This window comes from Arachis ipaensis, chromosome B6, assembly GCF_059453495.1.
Source record: "Arachis ipaensis isolate K30076 ecotype BB chromosome B6, ASM5945349v1, whole genome shotgun sequence".
NCBI classification, from domain to species: domain Eukaryota; kingdom Viridiplantae; phylum Streptophyta; class Magnoliopsida; order Fabales; family Fabaceae; genus Arachis; species Arachis ipaensis.
Genome location: NC_142441.1, coordinates 59,573,921 through 59,584,110, shown reverse-complemented (window position 1 = coordinate 59,584,110; position 10,190 = coordinate 59,573,921). Strand labels below are relative to the sequence as shown.

At 40.3% G+C, this 10,190-nt stretch overlaps 1 non-coding gene across 1 annotated transcript; it reads right to left on the bottom strand.

Annotated features, from left to right (window-relative positions):
- Nucleotides 1–3,046: 3,046 nt before the first annotated feature.
- Nucleotides 3,047–3,153, bottom strand: LOC148555743 (small nucleolar RNA R71). Its single transcript, XR_015887094.1, has one exon. It is a non-coding gene; the product is annotated as a small nucleolar RNA R71 (small nucleolar RNA).
- Nucleotides 3,154–10,190: the final 7,037 nt, after the last annotated feature.

Here is a 10,190-nt window from a genome sequence, read left to right as displayed (position 1 = left end):
CATCTTGATTCAAGAAAACATTGTGAATTTTACATGATTTCATGAGAATTATGCATGAATTAAAGGACAAATTGAATGATGCATGTCTCATAACTTGGATCAGAGCTTTGATGCACTTTAATGCTTGATTTCAGGATAAAGGAAGCAAGGAAGAACCATGTTAGTCTAGCTAACGTGACCACTAACGTAGAATGAAGGCTAACTTGCAATGTTAATGAGAAAAGTGATTGCCAATAACGCCTTCGTGAGTCATCATAGCCCACGTTAGTTGCCACGTTAACTATGTTAACGTGGAAGCTAACGTGGAAGAGAAGAAGAACTCCAACGTTAGTGGTAAAAGTAAGTGCCACTAACGTTCCAAACGGGGCAATTGGCCACGTTAACTTAGTTAACGTGAGCTCTAACATGGAAGAAGAAGATGATACCAACGTTAGTGACACTCACCTTTGTCACTAACGTTGGACTAAGCCCATATTGGCTACGTTAAAAGCCACGTTAACCTAGTTAACGTGGACTCTAACGTGGAGGGAGCAAGAATCACCAACGTTAGTGACACTCACCTTTGTCACTAACATTGGATTGAGCCACTATGAGCCATGTTAGTTGCCACGTTAATTACATTAATGTGGAAGCTAACGTGGAGAAGAGGGATGATGAGCCAACGTTAGTGACACTCACCTTTGTCACTAACGTTGGAGATGGCTATCAATACCACGTTAGAAGTCACGTTTACTTAGTTAACGTGAACTCTAACGTGGGAAGTAGGGGCATTCTGAAGCGTTAGTGACAAAGGTAAGTGTCACTAACGCTCTCAAAGATTTGGCAAGCCTACGTTAAAGGCCACGTTAACTATTCCAACGTGAACTCTAACATAGGGAGAAAGGGGTACCCTCAACGTTATTGAAAAAGGTAAACCCCAGTAGCATTTGCGAAGGGCCAAGGGTCAACGTTAGTGGTCACGTTAGTGCCACTAACGTTGAAGTTAACGTGGACCACTTTGCGTTAGGAACGTTAGTGAAAAAGGTGACTGTCACTAACGTTCTCAACCCCACATTTTCACTTAACGTTAACACCACTAACGCCCTAAGCTAAAGTCCCTGCCTACTTCACACTTTCTCTGCAAGTAAAGCTGAGCCCACTGAAGAAGATAACTGCTTCAACTCAAGATCCAAAGGCCCATATCCAAGACTTGAAGAGCCAACTAGAAGATCAGAAGAGTAGTATAAATAGGGAGAGCTTTGAACTAGAAAAGGAGCTTTTGGGCATTATTAGAATTACTCTCTGTATTTTACTTTCTCTGCACTTCTAGTTTAACTTTGAGAATGTACTCTCCATCTTTGCTTTCCATTCTCAGAGCTATGAACAACTAAACCCCTTTCATTGGGTTAGGGAGCTTTGTTGTAATTTGATGGATCAATAATAGTTTTCATAATCCTTCTTCTTTCTTTTCTCTTGATTTTACTAGAAAGCTTTCAATCTTCATCCAATTGAGTAGTTATCTTGGAAAAGAAGCTATTCATACTTGGATCTCTTCTGAACCTTGGAAAAGAGATGAAGAGATCATGCTAGAAATATTTTCTCATGTTGGACCAAATTGGGGTTTAGGCGGATATGGTGACATATAATTCTCCCAATACTTTGATTTGGAAATACATGTGGTATAATCAGTGACCACACTTCATCTCTTCTCATGAGCAATTAGACCAAGGAATTGGCTATTGATCTGATTTGAGAGATTGAATTACCAAGGAATTGGAATTCAATCACTTAAGATTGCCAAGGAGATCAATGAATGCATTGATTGAGGAAGAGATGAAAACGAACTTGATCTGGAGAATGCAACATCTCCTAAGCCCAATGAATTCCCCATTTCTGATCTTACCCATCCTCTTTACTTATAGCCATTTACTTTCATGCTAAACTTCCCTTCCCCATTTAAGATTCTGTAATTTACTTCCCATCATTTATTTTCTGCTATTTACTTTCCCGCCATTTAATTTCCTGCAATTCTCAACTCACTTTCTGCTTAGCTCAACTAGAACGTTCTTTCAATTAAAGTTGCTTGACCAATCAATCCCTGTGTGATTCGACCTCACTCTACTGTGAGTTTTTACTTGACGACAATTCGGTATACTTGCCGAAAGAAATTTGTTGAGAGACAAGTTTCCGTGCATCAAGTTTATGGCACCGTTGCCGGGGATTGATTTTGTATCAACAATGATTAAATTGGTGGATAACTAGATTGAGCATTTTTTTATTTTGTTTGATTTAAGTTTATTTGAGTAATTTACTTTCTGTTTAGCTATTTTCTTCCCTTTCCCCTACCCATTTTCTTAGTTGTTTACAATTCAGTCACTAACCCACTAACTGTTTGATATATTGCATCACTCACACTAACAGCATTTCTGTAGAAATTACTGTCTGCATCTATCTCTCTTGTTTTTGCTTTGTTGGTTGTATGACAGGTAGAAGAAGCAGGGCTTCAACTTCCTTTGATTCTGAACCTGAGAGGACATTCCTTAGATTAAGGAGGGAAGCAAGAGGAAAGAGAGTAGTTGGTGCTGAGGAAGAGGAAGAGTACTTTGAACCAGACATGGAGGAGAATATGGAGAACCATCATGAAGAAGAGGCTCACAACCATGGCAGAGAAGGTTCAGCGCCTCAGGGTGGACAAGAGAGAAGAGTTCTGGGTTCTTACATCAACCCAAACCCAGGAAACTGTGGAAGTAGCATCCAAAGGCCAACCATACATGCCAACAACTTTGAACTAAAGCCACAGCTCATCACCCTTGTTCAGAACAATTGTTCATTCGGAGGAAGTGTCCAAGAAGACCCCAATCAACATCTAACCACCTTCCTGAGGATATGCGATACTGTGAAGTCTAATGGTGTTCATCCTGACACCTATAGACTACTTCTGTTTCCCTTCTCACTCAAGGACAAAGCATCTAAATGGCTGGAATCCTCTCCAAAGGAGAGTTTAGCAACCTGGGAAGATGTGGTGAACAAGTTCTTGGCAAGATTCTATCTTCCTCAACGGATCAACAAGTTGAGAGCTGAGGTACAAACATTCAGGCAGCAGGATGGTGAGACTCTATATGAAGCATGGGAGAGGTTTAAAGACTTGACAAGAAGATGCCCGCCAGATATGTTCAATGAATGGGTGCAGTTGCACATCTTCTATGAAGGCCTTTCGTATGAATCAAATAAGGCAGTAGACCACTCATCCGGGGGATCTCTGAACAAGAAGAAGACCATTGAAGAAGCTATAGATGTCATTGAGACTGTAGCAGAGAATGACTACTTCTATGCTTCTGAAAGAGGCAATACTAGAGGAGTGATGGAGCTGAACAATATGGATGCACTGGTAGCTCAAAACAAGATGTTACCAAGCAATTAGCTGACCTCACCAAGAAGATGGAGAGGAATCAAGTAGCAGTAATCACCACTTCAGCAGCAACCCAAGAAGGAGTGAATGAAGAAGCAAAGGGTGATCAGGAACAAGCCAACTACATTGGGAATTTACCTAGGCAGAACCATGACCCATACTCCAAAACATATAATCCTAGTTGGAGAAACTACCTAAACTTTGGCTGGGGAAATCAACAAGACCAAGGCCAAGATCAGAGACACCACAACCCCAACAACAACGCAACTCACCAACACTCCACACAGAGGTCATACCAACACCCACCCAACAACACTTCTCAACATCTATACCAAAGTCAAAATGGCCCTTCCCATCCTTCGTATCTCAACTCTCCATCATCGGAAGAAAGACTATCAAGGATTGAGACTCTACTTGAAGGCATATGCAAGGAGATTCAAGATAACAAGGTGTTCAAAGAGGAGGTGCGAGCCAATATCAAGAATCAGGGAGACACCATCAAGAGGCTGGAAATTCAAGTGGGATACCTATCTGAGAAGATTCCCAAACCTACTGATAGCTTTCCCAAGTGACACAGAAAAAATCCGAGAGGTGAAGCAAAAAAAGTCAGATGGGAAGATTGTAAGATGGTTACTATAAGTGATAAGGAGACTGAGGAAGAGCCGAACAAACCATCAGAACAACCTGAAGATACATCAGTAGGAAAGCAGAAAGAGAATCATCAAGAAACCACAATTTCACAGAAGGAGCTGCTGAGACTCTATGCACCCTTTCCCCAATTACTCAATGGTGGTGTAGAGAAGAGAATATACTCAAGGTTTCTTGACATATTTGCATCTCTCCATATTAACATACCATTCATCAAGGCTCTCCAACAAATGCCCTCATACATTAAGTACATGAAGGAGCTGCTGACCAAGAAAAGCTCACTCAAGGGAGGACAAACTATAGTGATGAATAAGGAGTGCAGTGCTCTCATTCAACCAGAGCTGCCTACAAAAAGAAAGGACCCAGGGAGTTTTCACATCCCATGTGCCATAGGAGAAACAATGTTTGATAAAAGACTTTGTGATCTGGGAGCCAGCATCAACTTAATGCCTTTATCCCTTATGAAGAGGCTGCAAATCAATGAGCTGATGCCTACAGACGTAGTCATCAGGCTGGCGGACAAAACTCAAAAACAAGCAATAGGAGTGGTTGAAAACGTGCTGGTGAAGGTTCAGAACTACTTCCTTCCCACAGACTTTGTCATACTGGAAATGGAAGAAAGTCATCTTCACCCAATCATATTGGGAAGACCATTCTTAGCTACAGCCAGAGCGCTCATAGATGTGGAGCGAGGAGAGCTAATACTGAGGGTACATGATGAACAACTCACCTTCAATGTCTTCAAACCCTCACAAGAAGCAAGTCAGGAAGGTAAGGAACTAAGGACAGAGCATGACAGAGCGATGGTGGGAGAAACAAGCATTGAGGCACAAGCTGTACACTCAGGAATTCCTTTGGGTGATGAACAAAATAATCAGCAGCTGTCACAACTAAAGAAAACTCAAGTGGAGCCAAAATCACCAGAATCATATGGGACCAACAACAAAATCCCCCTAGGAAAAGAGACCACAAAGAGCAGGATAACAGCAAGAGAAACAAAGAAGAAGATACCAAGGAGATGGAGGAACAAAAAGATCCCTACAGAAGATTTCTCTCCCGGGGATAAAGTGATCTCAGCTTACTTCCTAGATATCCCACCTCATCTCCCCACCATCCCATCTCAGTTACCTAAGTTTTTCACCATCAACAAAGTTCTCTCCCTAGAACATGTAGAGATCATTGATGAAGCCAATGGAGATAGGTTTACTGCAAGGGGGGAAGATTTGAAGCATTACCAACTACCCTGACAAAGGAAGAACGTCAAGCTAGTGACGCTAAAGAAGCGCTTCATGGGAGGCAACCCATGTTTTACATACTTTTAAAGTAGTTAATAAAGCAAGGTTCATGGATCGCAAATCAACTTTGACATATCCTTGAATAAATCTTTTTATGCAACATATAGTGAAGAACAAGTTTGGTGTTCAAGGCACAATAAGAGGACATGAATGCAGCTCATAACATGTCACTCTTAGCACCTTGAACAAATCATCTTACACCACATTGCCACAAACTAAGTTTGGTGTCACCAAGGTTGCATACATGGAAATTTAATTAGTCAGTTGGTTTGCATTTGTGAATAGCACTTAGTAGTTGACAACAACAATTTTAAAAAAGTAGTTACTCTTTCTTGTCTTTTAAATTTTACCGCCACTTTCCACAAGTTTTCTTTTAATCACATTTCTTTTATTTTGATGGAGAATTGATGGGGGCAATTGAAGGGTTCGGCCACCACAAAAAGAGAAGATTATACACGTGTCTCCAGGGGGATTGCATTGGAAATTGTTGCCATGCAACATTGGAAGGAGAACAAGCTTGGAAACTGAACCAACCCCATCATAAAGTTGATGATCCTTGTGCTCATTGACAAACCCCATTTGTAGGGTTTATCTTGTATTGATTTTTGGGGATTTTATCACCTTTTACCCACATTTATTCAATGAAATAACATGGTTTTATAACTTCTCCTTTAATTGTGCTTAAGAGTGAAAACATGCTTTTTAGGTCTTAAAATAGCTAAATCTAATTCTCCTTGATTCCATTAGATGCCTTGATATGTTTGTTAAGTGATTTAAGGTTTAGGAGGCAAAGATTGGATCAAGGGAATGAAGAAAGAAAGCATGAAAAGTTGGAGAACTCATGAAGAAATGGAAGAACCGGAAAGCTGTCAAGCCGACCTCTTCGCACTTAATTAACCATAACTTGAGCTACAGAGGTCCAAATGATGCGGTTCCAGTTGGGTTGGAAAGCTAACATCCGGGGCTTCGAAACGATATAAGATTTACCATAGTTGCTACACGTATGGTGGCGCGCACGCGCAAAGTACGCGCACGCGCCGTTGCTGCCACCTAGTCACTTAAAGCAAAACGTGGCCAACGAATTCTAAAGCCTTGTGGGCCCAATCCAACTCATTTCTAATGCTATTTAACCCAAGGAGTGAAGAGAGAAACATGTGTTAGTTACCAATTAGTTTAGTTTTAGCTTTGTAATTAGTTTCTAGAGAGAGAAGCTCTCACTTCTCTCTAGAATTAGGATTAGGTTTAGTTCTTAGATCTAGATTTTAATTCATCTTCTTCTTCTCAATTCCTTGTTGTTACATTCATTCTTCTTCCATTCTTTTATTGTAATTTTCTTTATGTTGTTCTTATACTTTGTTGTAGATCTACTATTGTTCCTTCCATTTTCTTTCAATTCAATAAGAGGTAATTCATAATAATTGTTCTTCTTTGCTTTTCTATTGTTGATCTCTTGCCTTTGTAGTTAGATCTCTCTTTAATTCTTGCAATTTATGTTGTTTACTTTTATTGCCTTTTATGTGTTTGTTGAAATGCCTCTTCTAGATATAGTATAGATTTTGTTCCTCTTGGCCTAGGTAGAGTAATTAGTGACACTTGAGTTATCTAATTCCTTTGTTGATTGATAATTGGAGAGATTGCTAATTGGTTTGGAGTGCACTAAAGCTAGTCTTTCCTTGGGAGTTGGCTAGGACTTGTGGCTCAAGTCAATTCATCCACTTGACTTTCCTTTAATTAGTAAGGGTTAACTAAGTGGTAGCAATGAACAATTCTCATCACAATTGAGAAGGATAACTAGGATAGGACTTCTAGTTCTCACACCTTTCCAAGAGCCTTTTATAGTTTTTAGTTTATTTTCATTGCCATTTACTTTTCATGTCTCTTATCCCAAAACCCCAAAATACAATCCATAACCAATAACAAGACACTTCATTGTAATTCCTAGGGAGAACGACCCGAGGTTTAAATACTTCGGTTTATAGAATTTAGGGGTTTGTTACTTGTGACAAACAAATTTTTGTATGAAAGGATTATTGTTGGTTTAGAAACTATACTTTACAACGAGATTTCAATTGTGAATTCTAAGCCACACAAAAATCCAATCGTCAAAATGGCGCCGTTGCCGGGGATTGCAATGGTGTTATGTTATTGGTTATTGTACATATGTGAATAGTGTGAATATCTTGCTTTTTGCTTTATTTGCTAGTTGTAGAATTTCGTTTCTTTTGTTTTCTATTAGCTTTTGTTTTTATTTTATCTTTTCACCATGAATTCTCATTTTGGCTATGAGTGTGATTACAACTATGTTGTAGGTGATGGGAGCTACAATGAAGATGTGTATCAAGGATGGGACAACCAAAGGTGGGAGGAGCCATATGCATATGATCAATCCCCATGGCAACAACCTCCACCAATGCACTATGAAGAAGAGCCATTCTATGATGCATACCAATCCAATGGCTATGGTGAATCTCCTTGTGACTTTCAAGAACCACCACCATCTGCCTATGAGTCATATCCTCAACATGAGTCTCAACCACACTCACAAGCCTATTTTCAACAAACACCTCCATTTGACCATGATCCTTACCCACCATACCAACCTCCTTTTGAACCATATGAGCCATACATGGAACCACAATTCCAAGATTACTACTCACAAGAACCACCTCAATACACACCACCACCTTACCAAGAAGAACCACCTTCCTATAATGAACCCTTTCTCCAAGACAATGAACCCTCTTATCCACCCCAACCTCCAATGGATGACATCCTTGATGTTCTTGTTCAAGGACAAGAGGAGATGACAAGGGATGTGCAACAATTCATGACCGCCTTGGATGAGGTGGTAAACCGGTTAGCATCCCAATGCTTGAACGCTCAAGGGACTCCCATGGCTACATGTGGAGAAACAAATGAAGAACATAGCATGAAGGAGAGATTGGAAACTCCGGTGGAAAATAAGGGAGGTTGCTTTGTATTGGAACAATTGGAGGAAGCTTTAATTGTTGAAGACAAGGAAGAAATGGTAGAAGACTTAGGAGATGCGGAGCTTCCATGGGAACATAGAGTTGAAGAAAACCCCTCCAAGATGATTGAAATTGATGCTAGGGAGGAAAGTGCACACCTTCCAAGGCATATCCCATATGAAGACTTGGATGGGATAGAGAAAGAATTGAGTTCCCTTGGTGATGAAGATCAAGCATCAAGTCTTAGTGGTGAAGAATCCTTTAAGCATGAAGAACCTTCTCCGGTTGGATTTGAAAGCATTGAGGAGGTAAATTTTTCTCACCCTCCCTATTATGATTTGAGTAAAGGAAAAGGTTTAGAAAAAATTGTTGAACAAAGGATTGAGATTAAGAGATCTTGTGAAGAGGTGGAAATCCTTAGAAAAAGGAGGATGGGAATTGAATACGCTTTATCAAGATCTTTGGAAGCATCTTTGCCTAGGTTGTCATCTACCCCTTCACTTGAGTGGGTAAAATTCATTTCTATTAGCTTTATTGTCCCACTTGAGTATGGCTTGCTTGAAACGGATGGTCAACTTAGGATGCTTTGTGGGATGAAGCGTAAGCGAAAGATGTTTCGTGGTTGGCGTTGCAAATCAAGGCTCATTTTGGTTGATACTTCAAGAGTTGAATACAAAGGTGGGAATAGTGCTCAAATAGATGGGTCTAGGAGGCTTGTTTGCCACTATATAGAGAATTCACCTTACTCACCACCCGGTTGGACTAATAATGATGATCAACCTCAAGACGGGTATGAAAACAAAGTGTGGGATCCCGGATTACAAGAAGAGGATCAACTTTGGGAGCCCCAAGCTTGTGAAGAACTCCATCAAGACTTGGCTCAATCCATGAAGAATCTTGGGGCACAATGGAGAACCAAGCATTGGTGGGAGTTCCAAGATGAATTCAAGCACAAGCCACCTTGATGAGGAGCTCCCCATAAGTCCAACTTAAGGACAATAAACAAAAGTGCTAGGTGGGAGACAACCCACCATGGTAAAATCCTTTCATTTTCTCTTTTGTATATATTGGTAGAATTAGCTTAATTTCATGTTTTGTTTAGTTAGTTGAGTATGTTTGGTAGTTTAAGTATGTTAAATAAGGTTTTATGGTGTTTTGGTAGCTGTTTGGAGGTTTGGAATACTTGGATTGGTGCAAAAACATAGAAAAAAATTTTGAAAAAAACAGGGCACCATCCACGCGTACGCGTACATGGCGCGTACGCGCACTTCCAGCATTTTCGACCATCCACGCGCGCGCGCCATGCGTGCGTACGCGCGGATTGAGAAGTTCCAACCTCCATACATTTTCCAGAGAGTTGTGCCTGCGCCGCGCCGACGTTGTGCCTTTGGCACAAACCTATTTGCACGCTCGTGCACATGACGTGTACGCGTCACTCTCGGAATAAGCCATCCGCGCGCGCGCGGCATGCGCGCGTACGCGCAGATGTCCCTCCTTCACACATTTCTTTTCTTCTCCTCTTTCCATTTCTTTCCTTCTCCTTTCTTCTTCCCTTCTCCTACCCCTCATCCAACACTTCCAAACACCATTGATAACCATTTATTTTAGTTAGTTAATTAGTTAGTTGGTTAGTTGATTAGCTAGTTTTAGTTTAGTTTTCATTTTATTTTCTCTCTTTTCATTATAAGTGTTGGAGTATTGACTTTGTTTACTATACATTGCTATATCCCTTATTGCCTAAATGCTATTTTAGCATGAATGTTTTTAGATAATCTTTGTTGGATTTTATGATTGAGGTTATATTTTGTTACTTGGTTTTGAGTTCTTCATGCTTACCTTTTGAAAAATACCAAGTGATGAGAATTGTCTTCGAGCTTATAACTCTTTTGA